Source organism: Ascaphus truei, unplaced genomic scaffold (genome assembly GCF_040206685.1).
Source record: "Ascaphus truei isolate aAscTru1 unplaced genomic scaffold, aAscTru1.hap1 HAP1_SCAFFOLD_2152, whole genome shotgun sequence".
Lineage (NCBI taxonomy): Eukaryota > Metazoa > Chordata > Amphibia > Anura > Ascaphidae > Ascaphus > Ascaphus truei.
The window spans coordinates 1-23,067 of NW_027455066.1; the positions used below are offsets into that span (position 1 = coordinate 1).

At 51.6% G+C, this 23,067-nt stretch overlaps 1 protein-coding gene across 1 annotated transcript in view; it reads left to right on the forward strand.

Moving 5' to 3' along the window:
* Positions 1 to 9,808: 9,808 nt before the first annotated feature.
* Positions 9,809 to 23,067, forward strand: part of ILK (integrin linked kinase) — a 33,565-nt gene continuing 20,306 nt past the window's right edge. Inside the window, exon 1 of the mRNA XM_075582303.1 lies at positions 9,809 to 9,933. The gene's annotated coding sequence lies outside the window, so the exon portion shown is untranslated. The remainder of the gene's footprint in view (positions 9,934 to 23,067) is intronic.

The window sequence follows — 23,067 nt, forward strand, 5'->3', positions numbered from 1 at the left end:
CGCTGATCCCCCATCCCTTCCCCCTGACACGCTCATCCCCTCCAACCGTACTCCCGACACGCTCATCCCCTCCAACCGTGCTCCCGACACGCTCATCCCCTCCAACCGTACTCCCGACACGCTCATCCCCTCCAACCGTACTCCCGACACGTTCATCCCCTCCAACCGTACCCCGACACGTTCATCCCCTCCAACCGTACTCCCGACACGTTCATCCCCTCCAACCGTACCCCCGACACGCTCATCCCCTCCAACCGTACTCCCGACACGCTCATCCCCTCCAACCGTACTCCCGACACGTTCATCCCCTCCAACCGTACCCCCGACACGTTCATCCCCTCCAACCGTACTCCCGACACGTTCATCCCCTCCAACCGTACTCCTGACACGCTCATCCCCTCCAACCGTACCCCCGACACGCTCATCCCCTCCAACCGTACCCCCGACACGTTCATCCCCTCCAACCGTACTCCCGACACGTTCATCCCCTCCAACCGTACTCCCGACACGTTCATCCCCTCCAACCGTACTCCCGACACGTTCATCCCCTCCAACCGTACTCCCGACACGTTCATCCCCTCCAACCGTACCCCCGACACGTTCATCCCCTCCAACCGTACCCCTGACACGTTCATCCCCTCCAACCGTACCCCTGACACGTTCATCCCCTCCAACCGTACTCCCGACACGTTCATCCCCTCCAACCGTACTCCCGACACGTTCATCCCCTCCAACCGTACTCCCGACACGCTCATCCCCTCCAACCGTACCCCCGACACGTTCATCCCCTCCAACCGTACTCCCGACACGCTCATCCCCTCCAACCGTACCCCCGACACGTTCATCCCCTCCAACCGTACCCCCGACACGTTCATCCCCTCCAACCGTACCCCCGACACGTTCATCCCCTCCAACCGTACTCCCGACACGCTCATCCCCTCCAACCGTACCCCCGACACGTTCATCCCCTCCAACCGTACTCCCGACACGTTCAGCCCCTCCAACCGTACCCCCGACACGTTCATCCCCTCCAACCGTACTCCCGACACGTTCATCCCCTCCAACCGTACTCCCGACACGCTCATCCCCTCCAACCGTACCCCCGACACGTTCATCCCCTCCAACCGTACCCCCGACACGCTCATCCCCTCCAACCGTACCCCCGACACGTTCATCCCCTCCAACCGTACTCCCGACACGTTCATCCCCTCCAACCGTACCCCCGACACGCTCATCCCCTCCAACCGTACTCCCGACACGTTCATCCCCTCCAACCGTACTCCCGACACGCTCATCCCCTCCAACCGTACTCCCGACACGTTCATCCCCTCCAACCGTACTCCCGACACGTTCATCCCCTCCAACCGTACCCCCGACACGTTCATCCCCTCCAACCGTACTCCCGACACGTTCATCCCCTCCAACCGTACGCCCGACACGTTCATTCCCTCCAACCGTACTCCCGACACGCTCATCCCCTCCAACCGTACCCCCGACACGTTCATCCCCTCCAACCGTACTCCCGACACGTTCATCCCCTCCAACCGTACTCCCGACACGTTCATCCCCTCCAACCGTACTCCCGACACGCTCATCCCCTCCAACCGTACTCCCGACACGTTCATCCCCTCCAACCGTACTCCCGACACGCTCATCCCCTCCAACCGTACTCCCGACACGCTCATCCCCTCCAACCGTACTCCCGACACGTTCATCCCCTCCAACCGTACTCCCGACACGTTCATCCCCTCCAACCGTACTCCCGACACGTTCATCCCCTCCAACCGTACTCCCGACACGTTCATCCCCTCCAACCGTACTCCCGACACGCTCATCCCCTCCAACCGTACCCCCGACACGTTCATCCCCTCCAATCGTACTCCCGACACGCTCATCCCCTCCAACCGTACCCCCGACACGCTCATCCCCTCCAACCGTACCCCCGACACGCTCATCCCCTCCAACCGTACCCCCGACACGTTCATCCCCTCTAACCGTACCCCCGACACGTTCATCCCCTCCAACCGTACTCCCGACACGCTCATCCCCTCCAACCGTACTCCCGACACGCTCATCCCCTCCAACCGTACTCCCGACACGCTCATCCCCTCCAACCGTACCCCCGACACGCTCATCCCCTCCAACCGTACCCCCGACACGCTCATCCCCTCCAACCGTACTCCCGACACGCTCATCCCCCAATCCTTCCCCCCCCGGCACTCATCCCCCAACTCTTCCCCCCCCTGACACGCTGATCCCCCATCCCTTCCCCCTGACACGCTCATCCCCTCCAACCGTACTCCCGACACGCTCATCCCCTCCAACCGTACTCCCGACACGTTCATCCCCTCCAACCGTACTCCTGACACGCTCATCCCCTCCAACCGTACTCCCGACACGTTCATCCCCTCCAACCGTACCCCGACACGTTCATCCCCTCCAACCGTACTCCCGACACGTTCATCCCCTCCAACCGTACCCCCGACACGCTCATCCCCTCCAACCGTACTCCCGACACGTTCATCCCCTCCAACCGTACCCCCGACACGTTCATCCCCTCCAACCGTACTCCCGACACGTTCATCCCCTCCAACCGTACTCCCGACACGTTCATCCCCTCCAACCGTACCCCCGACACGTTCATCCCCTCCAACCGTACCCCCGACACGTTCATCCCCTCCAACCGTACCCCCGACACGTTCATCCCCTCCAACCGTACCCCCGACACGCTCATCCCCTCCAACCGTACTCCCGACACGTTCATCCCCTCCAACCGTACTCCCGACACGTTCATCCCCTCCAACCGTACTCCCGACACGTTCATCCCCTCCAACCGTACTCCCGACACGCTCATCCCCTCCAACCGTACTCCCGATACGTTCATCCCCTCCAACCGTACTCCCGACACGTTCATCCCCTCCAACCGTACTCCCGATACGTTCATCCCCTCCAACCGTACTCCCGACACGCTCATCCCCTCCAACCGTACTCCCGACACGCTCTTCCCCCCCAACCGTACCCCCGACACGCTCATCCCCTCCAACCGTACTCCCGACACGCTCATCCCCTCCAACCGTACTCCCGACACGTTCATCCCCTCCAACCGTACTCCCGACACGTTCATCCCCTCCAACCGTACTCCCGACACGTTCATCCCCTCCAACCGTACTCCCGACACGCTCATCCCCTCCAACCGTACGCCCGACACGTTCATTCCCTCCAACCGTACTCCCGACACGCTCATCCCCTCCAACCGTACCCCCGACACGTTCATCCCCTCCAACCGTACTCCCGACACGTTCATCCCCTCCAACCGTACTCCCGACACGCTCATCCCCTCAACCGTACTCCCGACACGTTCATCCCCTCCAACCGTACCCCCGACACGTTCATCCTTTCCAACCGTACCCCCGACACGTTCATCCTTTCCAACCGTACCCCCGACACGTTCATCCCCTCCAACCGTACTCCCGACACGCTCATCCCCTCCAACCGTACTCCCGACACGCTCATCCCCTCCAACCGTACGCCCGACACGTTCATCCCCTCCAACCGTACTCCCGACACGTTCATCCCCTCCAACCGTACTCCCGACACGCTCATCCCCTCAACCGTACTCCCGACACGTTCATCCCCTCCAACCGTACCCCCGACACGTTCATCCTTTCCAACCGTACCCCCGACACGTTCATCCCCTCCAACCGTACTCCCGACACGCTCATCCCCTCCAACCGTACTCCCGACACGCTCATCCCCTCCAACCGTACTCCCGACACGTTCATCCCCTCCAACCGTACTCCCGACACGCTCATCCCCTCCAACCGTACTCCCGACACGCTCATCCCCTCCAACCGTACTCCCGACACGCTCATCCCCTCCAACCGTACTCCCGACACGTTCATCCCCTCCAACCGTACTCCCGACACGTTCATCCCCTCCAACCGTACTCCCGACACGCTCATCCCCTCCAACCGTACTCCCGACACGTTCATCCCCTCCAACCGTACTCCCGACACGTTCATCCCCTCCAACCGTACTCCCGACACGTTCATCCCCTCCAACCGTACTCCCGACACGTTCATCCCCTCCAACCGTACTCCCGACACGTTCATCCCCTCCAACCGTACTCCCGACACGTTCATCCTTTCCAACCGTACCCCCGACACGTTCATCCCCTCCAACCGTACCCCCGACACGTTCATCCCCTCCAACCGTACCCCCGACACGCTCATCCCCTCCAACCGTACTCCCGACACGTTCATCCCCTCCAACCGTACTCCCGACACGTTCATCCCCTCCAACCGTACTCCCGACACGTTCATCCCCTCCAACCGTACTCCCGACACGCTCATCCCCTCCAACCGTACTCCCGATACGTTCATCCCCTCCAACCGTACTCCCGACACGTTCATCCCCTCCAACCGTACTCCCGATACGTTCATCCCCTCCAACCGTACTCCCGACACGCTCATCCCCTCCAACCGTACTCCCGACACGCTCTTCCCCCCCAACCGTACCCCCGACACGCTCATCCCCTCCAACCGTACTCCCGACACGCTCATCCCCTCCAACCGTACCCCCGACACGTTCATCCCCTCCAACCGTACTCCCGACACGTTCATCCCCTCCAACCGTACTCCCGACACGTTCATCCCCTCCAACCGTACTCCCGACACGTTCATCCCCTCCAACCGTACTCCCGACACGCTCATCCCCTCCAACCGTACCCCCGACACGCTCATCCCCTCCAACCGTACCCCCGACACGTTCATCCCCTCCAACCGTACTCCCGACACGTTCATCCCCTCCAACCGTACTCCCGACACGTTCATCCCCTCCAACCGTACTCCCGACACGCTCATCCCCTCCAACCGTACCCCCGACACGTTCATCCCCTCCAACCGTACTCCCGACACGCTCATCCCCTCCAACCGTACCCCCGACACGTTCATCCCCTCCAACCGTACTCCCGACACGTTCATCCCCTCCAACCGTACTCCCGACACGCTCATCCCCTCCAACCGTACCCCCGACACGTTCATCCCCTCCAACCGTACTCCCGACACGTTCATCCCCTCCAACCGTACTCCCGACACGTTCATGCCCTCCAACCGTACTCCCGACACGCTCATCCCCTCCAACCGTACCCCCGACACGTTCATCCCCTCCAACCGTACCCCCGACACGCTCATCCCCTCCAACCGTACCCCTGACACGTTCATCCCCTCCAACCGTACTCCCGACACGTTCATCCCCTCCAACCGTACTCCCGACACGTTCATCCCCTCCAACCGTACCCCCGACACGCTCATCCCCTCCAACCGTACTCCCGACACGCTCATCCCCCAATCCTTCCCCCCCCGGCACTCATCCCCCAACTCTTCCCCCCCCTGACACGCTGATCCCCCATCCCTTCCCCCTGACACGCTCATCCCCTCCAACCGTACTCCCGACACGCTCATCCCCTCCAACCGTACTCCCGACACGCTCATCCCCTCCAACCGTACTCCCGACACGCTCATCCCCTCCAACCGTACTCCCGACACGTTCATCCCCTCCAACCGTACCCCGACACGTTCATCCCCTCCAACCGTACTCCCGACACGTTCATCCCCTCCAACCGTACCCCCGACACGCTCATCCCCTCCAACCGTACTCCCGACACGCTCATCCCCTCCAACCGTACTCCCGACACGTTCATCCCCTCCAACCGTACCCCCGACACGTTCATCCCCTCCAACCGTACTCCCGACACGTTCATCCCCTCCAACCGTACTCCTGACACGCTCATCCCCTCCAACCGTACCCCCGACACGCTCATCCCCTCCAACCGTACCCCCGACACGTTCATCCCCTCCAACCGTACTCCCGACACGTTCATCCCCTCCAACCGTACTCCCGACACGTTCATCCCCTCCAACCGTACTCCCGACACGTTCATCCCCTCCAACCGTACTCCCGACACGTTCATCCCCTCCAACCGTACCCCCGACACGTTCATCCCCTCCAACCGTACCCCTGACACGTTCATCCCCTCCAACCGTACCCCTGACACGTTCATCCCCTCCAACCGTACTCCCGACACGTTCATCCCCTCCAACCGTACTCCCGACACGTTCATCCCCTCCAACCGTACTCCCGACACGCTCATCCCCTCCAACCGTACCCCCGACACGTTCATCCCCTCCAACCGTACTCCCGACACGCTCATCCCCTCCAACCGTACCCCCGACACGTTCATCCCCTCCAACCGTACCCCCGACACGTTCATCCCCTCCAACCGTACCCCCGACACGTTCATCCCCTCCAACCGTACTCCCGACACGCTCATCCCCTCCAACCGTACCCCCGACACGTTCATCCCCTCCAACCGTACTCCCGACACGTTCAGCCCCTCCAACCGTACCCCCGACACGTTCATCCCCTCCAACCGTACTCCCGACACGTTCATCCCCTCCAACCGTACTCCCGACACGCTCATCCCCTCCAACCGTACCCCCGACACGTTCATCCCCTCCAACCGTACCCCCGACACGCTCATCCCCTCCAACCGTACCCCCGACACGTTCATCCCCTCCAACCGTACTCCCGACACGTTCATCCCCTCCAACCGTACCCCCGACACGCTCATCCCCTCCAACCGTACTCCCGACACGTTCATCCCCTCCAACCGTACTCCCGACACGTTCATCCCCTCCAACCGTACTCCCGACACGCTCATCCCCTCCAACCGTACTCCCGATACGTTCATCCCCTCCAACCGTACTCCCGACACGTTCATCCCCTCCAACCGTACTCCCGATACGTTCATCCCCTCCAACCGTACTCCCGACACGCTCATCCCCTCCAACCGTACTCCCGACACGCTCATCCCCCCCAACCGTACCCCCGACACGCTCATCCCCTCCAACCGTACTCCCGACACGCTCATCCCCTCCAACCGTACTCCCGACACGTTCATCCCCTCCAACCGTACTCCCGACACGTTCATCCCCTCCAACCGTACCCCCGACACGTTCATCCCCTCCAACCGTACTCCCGACACGTTCATCCCCTCCAACCGTACGCCCGACACGTTCATTCCCTCCAACCGTACTCCCGACACGCTCATCCCCTCCAACCGTACCCCCGACACGTTCATCCCCTCCAACCGTACTCCCGACACGTTCATCCCCTCCAACCGTACTCCCGACACGTTCATCCCCTCCAACCGTACTCCCGACACGCTCATCCCCTCCAACCGTACTCCCGACACGTTCATCCCCTCCAACCGTACTCCCGACACGCTCATCCCCTCCAACCGTACTCCCGACACGCTCATCCCCTCCAACCGTACTCCCGACACGTTCATCCCCTCCAACCGTACTCCCGACACGTTCATCCCCTCCAACCGTACTCCCGACACGTTCATCCCCTCCAACCGTACTCCCGACACGTTCATCCCCTCCAACCGTACTCCCGACACGCTCATCCCCTCCAACCGTACCCCCGACACGTTCATCCCCTCCAATCGTACTCCCGACACGCTCATCCCCTCCAACCGTACCCCCGACACGCTCATCCCCTCCAACCGTACCCCCGACACGCTCATCCCCTCCAACCGTACCCCCGACACGTTCATCCCCTCCAACCGTACTCCCGACACGTTCATCCCCTCCAACCGTACCCCCGACACGTTCATCCCCTCCAACCGTACCCCCGACACGTTCATCCCCTCCAACCGTACTCCCGACACGCTCATCCCCTCCAACCGTACTCCCGACACGCTCATCCCCTCCAACCGTACTCCCGACACGCTCATCCCCTCCAACCGTACCCCCGACACGCTCATCCCCTCCAACCGTACCCCCGACACGCTCATCCCCTCCAACCGTACTCCCGACACGCTCATCCCCCAATCCTTCCCCCCCCCGGCACTCATCCCCCAACTCTTCCCCCCCCTGACACGCTGATCCCCCATCCCTTCCCCCTGACACGCTCATCCCCTCCAACCGTACTCCCGACACGCTCATCCCCTCCAACCGTACTCCCGACACGTTCATCCCCTCCAACCGTACTCCCGACACGCTCATCCCCTCCAACCGTACTCCCGACACGTTCATCCCCTCCAACCGTACCCCGACACGTTCATCCCCTCCAACCGTACTCCCGACACGTTCATCCCCTCCAACCGTACCCCCGACACGCTCATCCCCTCCAACCGTACTCCCGACACGTTCATCCCCTCCAACCGTACCCCCGACACGTTCATCCCCTCCAACCGTACTCCCGACACGTTCATCCCCTCCAACCGTACTCCCGACACGTTCATCCCCTCCAACCGTACCCCCGACACGTTCATCCCCTCCAACCGTACCCCCGACACGTTCATCCCCTCCAACCGTACCCCCGACACGTTCATCCCCTCCAACCGTACTCCCGACACATTCATCCCCTCCAACCGTACCCCCGACACGCTCATCCCCTCCAACCGTACTCCCGACACGTTCATCCCCTCCAACCGTACTCCCGACACGTTCATCCCCTCCAACCGTACTCCCGACACGCTCATCCCCTCCAACCGTACTCCCGATACGTTCATCCCCTCCAACCGTACTCCCGACACGTTCATCCCCTCCAACCGTACTCCCGATACGTTCATCCCCTCCAACCGTACTCCCGACACGCTCATCCCCCCCAACCGTACCCCCGACACGCTCATCCCCTCCAACCGTACTCCCGACACGCTCATCCCCTCCAACCGTACTCCCGACACGCTCATCCCCTCCAACCGTACTCCCGACACGTTCATCCCCTCCAACCGTACTCCCGACACGTTCATCCCCTCCAACCGTACTCCCGACACGCTCATCCCCTCCAACCGTACGCCCGACACGTTCATTCCCTCCAACCGTACTCCCGACACGCTCATCCCCTCCAACCGTACCCCCGACACGTTCACCCCTCCAACCGTACTCCCGACACGTTTATCCCCTCCAACCGTACTCCCGACACGTTCATCCCCTCCAACCGTACTCCCGACACGTTCATCCCCTCCAACCGTACTCCCGACACGCTCATCCCCTCCAACCGTACTCCCGACACGTTCATCCCCTCCAACCGTACCCCCGACACGCTCATCCCCTCCAACCGTACCCCCGACACGTTCATCCCCTCCAACCGTACCCCCGACACGTTCATCCCCTCCAACCGTACCACCGACACGCTCATCCCCTCCAACCGTACTCCCGACACGCTCATCCCCTCCAACCGTACTCCCGACACGCTCATCCCCTCCAACCGTACTCCCGACACGTTCATCCCCTCCAACCGTACTCCCGACACGTTCATCCCCTCCAACCGTACTCCCGACACGCTCATCCCCTCCAACCGTACCCCCGACACGTTCATCCCCTCCAACCGTACTCCCGACACGCTCATCCCCTCCAACCGTACCCCCGACACGTTCATCCCCTCCAACCGTACCCCCGACACGCTCATCCCCTCCAACCGTACTCCCGACACGTTCATCCCCTCCATCCGTACTCCCGACACGTTCATCCCCTCCAACCGTACTCCCGACACGTTCATCCCCTCCAACCGTACTCCCGACACGCTCATCCCCTCCAACCGTACCCCCGACACGTTCATCCCCTCCAACCGTACTCCCGACACGCTCATCCCCTCCAACCGTACCCCCGACACGTTCATCCCCTCCAACCGTACCCCCGACACGCTCCTCCCCCAACCCTTCCCCCCGACACGCTCCCATTTTGCCCCCTGCGTTCCATGCTGCCCCTAAACCCCACTAAAGATCAGCCTGTGTCTCGGGGTCTCCCGATAGCTGTGGAAGGGGCGCTGGCAAGGGAACGACATCATCATCAAGGTGCTAAAAATCCGAGACTGGAGCACGAGGAAGAGCCGGGACTTCAACGAGGAGTACCCCAAACTCAGGTGAACCCCCAATATGGACCCCAAATAAATACCTCAAACTGAGGGGACCCCAAATATATATTATCACACAAAAGCCTGTGAGGGCAATAGTGGAACCTTGCTCTAACGAGATAAGGAGGGTGTGGTAGTCAAAATATAAAAAATCCCCAATATCAGAGAAAGGTGAAATGTTAATTACAGAAATAGAGACAGATCCCCTTTGGATGTGGCACAAGAAACACCTAATTACTTAAAAATCAATTTTATTATAATAAATTAAAACAATTGTGTAAGGGATTGTGGACAAACAAAACAAACAAGTAAACATAAAATAATTCGGAGAGTAACTTGCGAGGGTAATTTGGGAGCGATAAAACACGTGGCAGATTTATACGAATACAATTCTAACCACAAAAATGTTGTTGTTTATTTCAACTCCTCCTGTCCTTGATCGGATAATGATCCCTATGTGCTAATAAATCCGTGTAATAATGGATGTTGATATATAGTACTGTATACCTCCCATAAATAACCTTAGGGTGTAACCCGACGCAGTATAACCTTCCTGACGGAAATCTGTTCAACCTAAAATCCCCGATGAGTATTAACCCCTCCACCACTGAGCCAAATACAATAATTGGCTCAGTTGGGTAACACTGGGAGATACACTTCCCACAAAAATGAGAGTAAGAAGTCCAGTGTTCAGCTCTATAGCTGGTTGAGATGATAAATAGACAGGTTACCGCTCCTATACACAGTGTATCTTATAAACATCAATCTGAATTGCTCCAGGTCTATTTTAGAACCTAGAAACCCAGTATGTGGGTGGGTATAGTCACCCCTCCACCGCCAAGCACAATATAGTTATATGCTCAGTTGGGTGGTACTAGGGTGTACACCTCATCCAGATAACTAATCTGAGGTGTTAAGTCCAGTACCCAGCTATATGTAGCTGTTTAAAAGCATTGATGTAGGTTCTTTCACTGGTATTCCTTCTAAATGAATGGGGGTATATTGTAGCATGTGTCGGAGCGTTCTTGCTGTCCCCAACTACAGTCTCCAAAACGCTCTGACTTGTGAAGGACTCCCTTACCTCTCCGAATCAGCCGACGTCGCTGGTTAGCTGGCGTCACACGTACCCAACGTACGTTTCACCAATAGGCTTCATCAGGTTACACCCTAAGGTTATTTATGGGAGGTATACAGTACTATATATCAACATCCATTATTACACGGATTTATTAGCACATAGGGATCATTATCCGATCAACCATTTTTGTGGTTAGAATTTTATTCGTATAAATCTGCCACGTGTTTTATCGCTCCTTAATTACCCTCGCAAGTTACTCTCCGAATTATTTTATGTTTACTTGTTTGTTTTGTTTGTCCACAATCCCTTACACAATTATTTAAATTTATTATAATAAAATTGATTTTTAAGTAATTAGGTGTTGCTTGTGCCACATCCAAAGGGGATATTTCTCTATTTCTGTAATTGACCCCAAATATATACCCCAAACTGAGGGGACCCCAAATATATACCCCAAACTGAGGGGACCCCAAATATATACCCCAAACTGAGGGGACCCCCCCAATAGATAGCTCAAACTGAGGGGACCTCCTAATATATACCCCAAACTCACGTGAACCCCCAATATATACCCCAAACTCAGGGGAACCCCCAATATATAGCACCACGTGTTACACAGCCACGTGTTGCATAGTTACATAGTAGATGAGGTTGAAAAAAGACGTACGTCCATCAAGTTCAACCTATGCTAAATTTAGACAACAGATACTTTATCATATATCTATACTTACTTATTGATCCAGAGGAAGGCAAACAAAAAACCCCAGTGTCATATCATCCAATGATATCTCATAAGGGGAAAAATAAATTCCTTCCTGACACCAAGAATTGGCAATCGGATTAATCCCTGGATCAACATCCTTCCCATGTTTACTTATTTGGTATATTCCTGTATATCTTTCCTTTCTAAAAAGATGTCCAACTTTTTTTTGAACAAATCTATTGTATCTGCCATCACAGCCTCCATGGGTAATGAATTCCACATTTTAACTGCTTTACTGTAAAGAACCCTTTCCTTTGTTGCTGGTGAAATCGCCTTTCCTCCAACCTTAAGGGATGGCCCGAGTCCTTTGTACTGCCCGTGGGATGAATAGTTCATTTGAAAGCTCTTTGTACTGTCCACGAATATATTTGTATATAGTTATCATATCCCCTCTTAGACGCCTCTTTTTTAATGTAAATAAATCTAATTTAGCTTGCTTCTCCTCATAAGTTAGATTGTCCATCACCTTTATTAATTTGGTGGCTCTACTCTGCACTCTCTCTAGTTCCATAATGTATATTCTAAGGCAGGGGGGCGCAAACTTTTTTCCCTGCGCCCCCCTGCCGGCTGTCCCCTCACTCCCGCCACATGACCTCGCAACGTCATTTTGACGCCGCGTTGCCATGGTGACGCAGGAGGAAGCCGCCGGAGCCACGGTAAGTTAGGTTTGCAGAGGCCCTGCAGCTCCCCCGGCACTTAATTTAAGTGCCTTCGGGAAGCGCGCGGGGCCTCTGTAAACCCCGCGCCCCCCGTCGGTAGTCTTGCGCCCCCCCTGGGGGTCGCGCCCCACAGTTTGCGCACCGCTGTTCTAAGGATTGGTACCCAAAATTGTACTCCATATTCAAGGTGTGGTCTTACCAACGCTTTATAAAGGGTTTACTTCCCTTCCATCCATTGCCCGTTTGATGCAAGATAAGATCTTGTTTGCCTTTGCAGCTACTGCATGACTTTGGGCACTATTGCTAAGCCTGCTGTCTACAAGCACTCCTAAATTCTTCTCCATCAAGGATTCCCCCAATAAATCTCCATTTAATTTGTAAGTCGCCAGTTTATTCTTGCTTCACAAATGCATCACCTTACATTTATCTTTATTAAACCTCATCTGCCATTTACCTGCCCAAGTTTCCAGTCTCTCCAAGTCCTTCTGGAGAGAAATTACATCCTGCTCTGATTCTATTACCTTACACAATTTAGTATCATCAGCAAAGATGGAGACTTTGCTCTCGATTTCAACCTCAAGGTCATTAATAAACAAGTTAAAAAACAGGGGTCCCAGTATCGATCCCTGAGGTACTCCACTCACGACTTTAGCCCAACCTGAAAAAGTTCCATTTATGACAACCCTCTGTTGTCTGTCCTTTAACCAGTTTTCAATCCAGGTGCATATATTATTACTGAGTCCAATTTTCATTTTTTGTACCTCAACCTCTTGTGTGAAACCGTATCAAAAGCCTTTGCAAAATCTAAGTAGACCACATCAACGGCATTACCCTGCTCTAAATTCCTACTTGCCTTCTCAAAGAAACAAATAAGGTTAGTTTGGCATAATCTATGCCTCATAAATCCATGCTGACTATTGCTAATAATTTTGTTTTCCATTAGGTGTTCTTGAATATTATCCCGTATTAAAACTTCAAGTAGTTTCCCCACTATTGAAGTCAGGCTTACAGGTCTGTAATTCCCCGGTTGTGATCTAGCTCCCTTTTTAAATATAGGCACCACATCTGCTTTACGCCAATCTTGTGGTACTGAGCCTGTGGAAATGGAGTCATTCAATATTAAATATAATGGTTTTGCTATTACTGAGCTTAACTCCTTGAGAACTCTTGGATGTATGCCATCGGGGCCAGGTGCCTTATTTACTTTAATGTTTTCAAGTCTCTTATGAACTTCTTCCTCAGTTATCCAATTGGTCATTAATATGGAGGTTGTGGCTTCCTCCTGCGGCACTACTATTGAACTTGATTCTTCCCTGGTAAACACAGAGGCAAAGAATGTGTTTAATACCTCAGCTTTTTCCTTATCTCCAATAATATGCCTGCCCATGTCACACTGAAAGGGTCCTATATTTTCTTTTATTTATTTTTTTGTTATTAAGGTACGTAAATAACTTTTTAGGGTTGACCTTACTTTCTATTGCAATCCTTTTTTCATTATCAATTTTTGCTAATCTGATGTCCCTTTTGCAATTTTTGTTACATTCCTTATAATTCTGATACGATGTCTCTGTCCCGTCTGAATTAAAGAATCTAAACGCCTTCCTCTTCTTGTCCATTTCCTCCCTACCTGTTTATTTAGCCACATTGGTTTGACTTATTTCTTTTATACTTATTACCCAAGGGTATACACTGATACGTGTGCTTTTCTAACAATGTTTTAAACACTGCCCATTTATCTTCTACATTTTTCCCTGTAAAACATCATCCCATTGTATTACTACTAGATTAGACCTCAGTTTATTAAAATCTGCCTTTCTAAAGTTTAAGGTCTTTGTTGAACCCAAGTAATCTGTTTTTTGATAATTTATTTCAAATGAGACCATGTTATGATCACTGTTACCCAAATGTTCCAGGACTTGAATATTTGTTATTACTTCTACATTGTTTGATATGACCAAATCCAGAACTGCCCCTCTCCTGGTTGGTTCCTCAATAATTTTGGTCATATAATTGTCTTTAAGCACCCCCAAAAACCTGTTTCTTTTGTTGTAACGCTAATCTCATTGCCCCAGTCTATGTCTGGATAATTAAAATCCCCCATTATGCAAACATGACCCAGTTTTGATGCCTTCATCAATTGCAAAAGTATTTTAGCTTCCTCAATCTCACAGATATTTGGTGGTTTATAGCATATTCCCACAAACATTTTCTTTATACTTTTACCTCCACTGCTAATTTCTATCCACAAGGTCTCTACATTTTCATCATTCCCTTCATAGACATCATCCCTTATAATAGGTTTTAGATCTGGTTTAACATATAAACATACTCCACCCATTCGCTCAATCCTTCTGAAAAAGGGAATAAATAACCCTCTAAATTAACTGCCCAGTCATGAGTTTCATCCCACCATGTTTCAGTAATGCCTATGATATCATACTGCTCCCTTGCAGCTATTAATTCAAGCTCCCCCATTTTATCTGTCAGGCTTCTTGCATTAGCAAGCATGCATTTAAGGTTTTTTCAGCCTGTACTATTATCGTATCTGCTCCTTCCTTTCTGCTCCCACTTGGTTTAGTCTTTAGAAGTGTTCTAGTATTATCTGTATTTACTATGGGTATCTCACTGCTTGTCAAACTTGCACTTCCCCCCATTCTACCTCCATACCACCTTGTATCCTCATCTGTTCTATTTAGTTCCTTTTCTGTTTCATTCCCCTCCCCCCTCCATCCTAGTTTAAAATCTCCTCCAACCTTTTTAGCATTCTCCCCCCTAGCACAGAAGATCCCCCTCTTCATTGAGGTGCAATCTGTCCCTAGAATATATATGGCACCTCTCAGAAAAGGAGTCCCAGTGCTCTAAAAACCCAAACCCCTCCTTCCTGCAGCACTTTCTTAGCCATGCATTAACCTCCCTGATCTCTGACTTTCTCCCTGCGGTAGCGCATGGCACTGGTAGTATTTCAGAAAATACTACCTTGGAGGTCCTTGCCTTAAGCTTTTGACCTAGATTCCTGTAATCATTTATTAGGGCCCTCAATCTTTCTCTAACTTGGTCAGTGGTTCCAACATGTAACAAGACCGCCGGGTCAATCCCAGACCCCCCAACAATCTGTCTACCCGATCCGCAATGTGCCGAGCCCGAGCACCCGGGAGACAACAAACTGTTCGGTTCATGCGGTCCCGGCAACAGATTGCCCTATCTACCTTCCTAATAATGGAGTCCCCTACCACCACAATCTTTCTTGATATCTGAGCACCCCGAGTCCCCTATGTGCTGGAGGAACTATTCCCCTGGCTACAAGAGGAATCCGTGTCCCCCAGCCTTGCCACTTCTGCCCTGAAACTCCCAATATCTTCACTCAACATGGCAAATCTATTGGGATGGGTCAGCTCAGAACTGGCCTGCCTCTCCCTATTGCCCCTGCTTCCCCTTCTAACTGTTATCCAGCTACCTACCTCCTCCTCACTAACAGCGCCACCATCTGCACCACTAGTCGAAGCAAGGGCCTGCTCAGTGAGCTCTAAACCCCTTTCAAGATTGTCAATGTTCCTCAATATTGCAAGTTGCCTCTTCAGATCAGCAATCTCTGACTCTAAAGAGACCCCCCGCTCACACCTCTCACAGCGGTATGCTCCCTGGAACAGCTGCTCCAAGTGCACATACATGTGGCAAGATGTGCATTGAGTGGCATCTTCAATCCTGCTCATTGTAGCAACTATGAAGATTATAAGTACTAACAATAAACTGTACTTCAATAACTATACCCTGTTTAACCGCTTCCTTGTTCTAACTGCTTCTAGTTCTAACTGCACACTTAATACAATCAGCACTTGAAATCAACCAGCCACACAAATCAGGACACGCAAGCTCAAGATTCGTGAGCAACCTCTGTTTAAATAGGGACACCCATCAGGTGCCTTAGGTTAGCAATCAGCCAACCACACCCCCTGCTGGCTCGGGCAGAAAAAAAAAACTTTTCCCCCACTTTCTCCTACAGGTTTTCAATTACCACATACTTTGAAAATAAATCACCCCACTGCACACTCCCCAGATTCAGCCACCCTGCTACTATACACAGCATTTCCCTTTCCTTCTAGTTCTAACTGCACATTTAATACAACCAGCACTTGAAATCAACCAGCCACACCGATCAGGACACGCAAGCTCAGGATTTGTGAGCAACCTCTGTTTACACAGCTACATGCTACACGGCTACATGCTACACGGCCACATGCTACACGGCCACTTGTTAGTGTCTACTAATGATGGGATGGCTTAGCAGAGGGTGCAATGAACAATTTAATAATCCATATGGATACAATAAAAGATTGCTACAACAATCTAAAACATAAAAGGTGTACAGATGTACACTGTGATCGATGATCCTCTTTCCTCCATCGAATAAAAATTGGAATCCTACTTCTGGAAGGTTCCTAAGGTATGCGAGAAATAACAAAAAGTGCGCAACCCAAAAAACAACTTAATTGTGTAAAAGACTATGTCTAGTAGTTTACCATAAAAAGTTGGTTCTCTTGAACAACAATGTGAACCTATATAAAGCACAGTTCTACTGTGCAAGTGAATAAATATTTAAACCATACAGAACCGTTGGTGTCGGCGTGTGCTGCTTAAATAAAAGAGTGGCTCGGCACTCCCACGAACTAGAAGATAAAAAAACAAGAACAAAGCGCAAAACGCAAATGGTGAAGTACATCAAAATTAATATATTAGAAAAATAAGGGTGAGTATCGTGCGTACATCAGATAAGAACAATCATCGCATTTACGTGTAAAATTACACGAATTTACCACACAGCACTCTTCAGAGTTGGTAATCTTGGGAGTGTGGCACCAAAGGAACTTCTCCTGGTATCAGTCAGATGTCATCTAGGCCTGTTGCGACGGGGATGATCTGTTGTCAGCCTCCACTACATCAACTGCACCCGCTGTGACCAGGGAGTCAGGAGTAGAAAAACGATCGCAAAAAGTCCTTCCTGTGTAATACACCGTGTGCTAGACCTGCATTAGGTGCTTATGATCAGTCTCTGTGTTCCAAGGGCAGGTAACGCTGGTATCAGGTTGTGTATACACACCGCAGTCTAGCTGACTGCCACACAGCAACAGAGTTCCGCTTTGGTGATCGCGCACAATAGTGACGTCACCCGTGAAGCGTGTGTATACCCCGGAACACACTCGAGCACATCCAAGTGCTAATGGATAGACAGTGATGGCATAAAAGTAATAATGATATTAAAACTGGTACCATAAACTTGTAAATGATCAATCCAACGCGTTTCAAAGCTTTAAAGAGCTTCTTCTTCAGGAATGCGCCTTATTATGTGGCTATCTCTGGCGATTAGGTCCCGGATTTGGAGCTGGATGCCGGTGTCTCTGATCAGCCTCGCGATCCTGACTCCTCTGACTCGTCGCTGCTCAGCATCTCCCGATGACGTCACTTTTGGCTTTTCATAGCTACGGGGTCCTCGCTGTGCCACAAAACACCCTACACGTTTCAAGACTCTTAAGTGTGGGTCTCTTCCTCAGGGGTACTATCCAGGGCAAGTTGTTTGGCTATTTAAGCCTCCCTAATCACTAATTGGTAACTTGTTACTGATTAGTAATTGTATCTTCAATCCTCCGTTGTAATTAGCCAGTCCATAAATGTCTCCACATATTTGACACTTGGAAAAACTGATAACTGCCAACAATTGAAATTTTTTTCTGGATCTAATGCCTGCCCCTGCCTGCTCCCTTTATAAGGCCTCATTCCCCTCTCTTCCTTGCCTGTGCAAGGTTCTGCTTTCCTTGATTCCTGCTGGAAGCCGTGTCCTGCCTGCCTTGTTCCTTGCCTGTTGCCGAACTACCAAGCCTCAACGATTCTGCCTTCTCTAGCCCTGACCTCAGAACTGTGACCCCTACTATTCTGCCATCTAAAGCCCTGACCCCAGAACAGTGACCACCAGTATCCTGCCTTCTCCTGCCCTGACCTCGGACCCGTACCTCACTATTCTACTCTTCAGGATTCGACTCCCAGGTACAGGTCAGTCTCTACTCTCCACCTCTGCCTAGCGGGTCTGTCTCCTGGACAGTACACAGCGATGTACCCGACCATAACACTTTGCACAGGCCAAACGCTATGGACCCCGCAGAGGTGGAGATGGGTAAGCACGCCACCCACCTGGCTATGTTGGATACTGCAATTGCTTCCATCGCCTCCAGCTTGCAAACCCATGCTACCCATGTTCATCGTGCAACCCTTGGCTTATCCCTTGTCGGCACCCACCTCTCTGGTTCAGCAAGCGACACCCATTCCAGTGGTTCTCAAGGAGCCAACTGTTCCCAGTCCTGAATGCTATGCTGGCTCCTCCTTTTGGCTGCAGGGGGTTCCTGAATCAATGCCAGATCCACTTTGATTTACAACCTTCCTCCTTCAGTTCCCATCGCTCTCGGTAGTGTTTTTCATATGTCTCCTGTCATGGGCATCACCTCTGTGTTGGGTAAATAAGGGTTCTCCCCTTATTTACGACTCTGCAGCTTTCATCCTGGCTTTCTGAAGGGTCTTCGACACTCCAGGTCGAGTAATCACTGCCGAAGGCACCTTTATGCAAATTCAACATTGAGTCGACTGGTAGGCGGCTACGCAGTCGGATTCCGGGCATTGGCTGCGGAGACTGACTGACTGGAATGAGGGAGCCCTGAAAGCAGCTTTTCGGCAACGCATGGCTCAAGGATTAACTTACCTGCAGAGACATCGCAGCGGACCCAGAGGGACTGATCGCACTCTACATCTCTTTGGACATCCACATCCTAGAGAGGCAACAAGAACAGAGGCGGGATCTGCAAACCCTGTGGGTTCTACCAGAACCTCATCCTCCGAACCCTCTACCGCCCCTACTACCATTTAAGGAGGAGCCATGGAGTTGGGTGTATGCGGCTTTCGGGGGAGACATAGCGCCTCCGACGTACGACCGGCTATGTCTCTACTGCTGTGAGAAGGGGCATATAGCTCGATCCTGTCCCAGAAAGCCAGGAAATGACGAAGTCTAGAGAAGGAGGGAGGGCTTTCTCTGGGCACATCTAGTTCCTGTTCTCCTTCCCCCTGCCGTCTGATGTTATCCATCTGCCTCACCTGGCAGGGGCACTCCGTGTCGACCCCGGCTTTTGTGGATTTAGGGACGGCAGCCTCCTTCGCAGACCGGGCCTTCGCTCATCGTGTCTGTATTCCTCTCAAAAGGAAATCTTCTCCTATGAATTTCGTGACTCTGGATGGCAGACCGCTGGGGTCCGGGATTATCCTTCAGGAGACACTTCGCCTCACAGCTACCGTGAGCCCTTACAGCTGGATGTGATTCACTCCCCAGGCACAGACATTATTCTTGGACTCCCATGGCTGAGTCCATAACCCACAGATCGACATCATGGGGTCAGGTGACAGCATGGACCTCCTCCTGCAGGTCCAAGTGTCTGGTTATCCCACACTCCTTGGGGAACCTTCATTGCTCCAACCCAGAGGCAGTTGCAAAACTTCTGGCCTACCAGGCTTTTCAGGACGTCTTCAGTAAAAAGCAGACAGAGGAACTACCCTGTCATCCAGGATATATAACACACGCCGGGATATATAACACAATGCTATTGTAACACGCTGGGATATATAACACACGCCGGGATATATAACACACGCCGGGATATATAATACAATGCTATTGTAACACGCCGGGATATATAACACACGCCGGGATATATAACACACGCCGGGATATATAACACACGCCGGGATATATAACACAATGCTATTGTAACACGCTGGGATATATAACACACGCCGGGATATATAACACAATGCTATTGTAACACGCCGGGATATATAACACACGCCGGGATATATAACACACGCCGGGATATATGATACAATGCTATTGTAACACGCCGGGATATATAACACACGCCGGGATATATAACACACGCTGGGATATATAACACAATGCTATTGTAACACGCTGGGATATATAACACACGCCGGGATATATAACACACGCCGGGATATATAATACAATGCTATTGTAACACGCCAGGATATATAACACACGCCGGGATATATAACACAAGCCGGGATATATAACACACGCCGGGATATATAACACAATGCTATTGTAACACGCTGGGATATATAACACACGCCGGGATATAACACAATTCTATTGTAACACGCCGGGATACATAACACACGCCGGGATATATAACACACGCCGGGATATAATACAATGCTATTGTAACACGCCGGGATACATAACACACGCCGGGATACATAACACACGCCGGGATACATAACACACGCCGGGATACATAACACACGCCGGGATATATAACACACGCCGGGATGCATAACACACGCCGGGATGCATAACACACGCCTATTGTAACACGCTGGGATATATAACACACGCCGGGATATAATACAATGCTATTGTAACACGCCGGGATACATAACACACGCCGGGATACATAACACACGCCGGGATATATAACACACGCCGGGATGCATAACACACGCCGGGATGCATAACACACGCCAATTGTAACACGCTGGGATATATAACACACGCCGGGATATATAACACAATGCTATTGTAACACGCTGGGATATATAACACACGCCGGTATATAACACAATTCTATTGTAACACGCCGGGATACATAACACACGCCGGGATGCATAACACACGCCGGGATGCATAACACACGCCTATTGTAACACGCCAGGATATATAACACACGCCGGGATATATAGTACACACGCCGGGATATATAGTACACACGCCGGGATGCATAACACACGCCGGGATGCATAACACACGCCGGGATGCATAACACACGCCTATTGTAACACGCCGGGATATATAACACACGCCAGGATATATAGTACACACGCCGGGATATATAACACAATTCTATTGTAACATGCCGGGATATATAATACAAGTCTATTGTAACACGCCGGGATATGTAACACACGCCGGGATATAACACAATTCTATTGTAACACGCTGGGATACATAACACACGCCAGGATAAATAACACAATGTATTTGTAACACGCCGGGATATTTAACACACGCCGGGATATATAACACAATGCTATTGTAACACGCCGGGATATATAACACACGCCAGGATAAATAACACAATGCTATTGTAACACGCCAGGATAAATAACACAATGCTATTGTAACACGCCGGGATATATAACACAATGCTATTGTAACACGCCGGGATATATAACACACGCCAGGATAAATAACACAATGCTATTGTAACACGCCGGGATATATAACACACGCCAGGATAAATAAGACAATGCTATTGTAACACGCCGGGATATATAACACACGCCAGGATAAATAACACAATGCTATTGTAACACGCCGGGATATATAACACACACAGGGATAAATAACACAATGCTATTGTAACACGCCGGGATATATAACACAATGCTATTGTAACACGCCGGGATATATAACACACGCCGGGATACATAACACACGCTGGGATATATAACACACGCCGGGATATAACAATTCTATTGTAACACGCCGGGATATGTAACACACGCCGGGATATAACACAATTCTATTGTAACACGCTGGGATATGTAACACACGCCGGGATATATAACACACGCCGGGATATGTAACACACGCCGGGATATGTAACACACGCCGGGATATATAACACAATGCTATTGTAACACGCCAGGATATATTATACACGCTGGGATGTATAACACACGCTGGGATATATAACACAATGCTATTACCGGCATATAACACACATTGATATATATATATATATATATATATATATATATATATATATATATATATATATATATATTCACTATTCACACACACACACGCCGGGATATATAACACACACGCCGGGATATATAGTACACACGCCGTTATATATAACACACACGCCGGGATATATAGTACCCACGCCGGGATATATAGTACCCACGCCGGGATATATAGTACACACGCCGGGATATATAGTACACACGCTGGGATATATAACACAATGCTATTACCGGCATATAACACACATTGATATATATATATATATATATATATATATATATATATATATATATATATATATATATATATATATATATATATATTCACTATTCACACACACACGCCGGGATATATAACACACACGCCGGGATATATAGTACACACGCCGGGATATATAACACACACGCCGGGATATATAGTACACACGCCGGGATATATAGTACCCACGCCGGGATATATAGTACACACGCCGGGATATATAACACACACGCCGGGATATATAACACACACGCCGGGCTATATAACACACACGCCGGGATATATAACACACACGCCGGGATATATAGTACACACGCCGGGATATATAGTACACACGCCGGGATATATAACACAGACGCCGGGATATATAACACAGACGCCGGGATATATAACACAGACGCCGGGATATATAGTACACACGCCGGGATATATAGTACCCACGCCGGGATATATAACACACACGCCGGGATATATAGTACACACGCCGGGATATATAACACAGACGCCGGGATATATAACACAG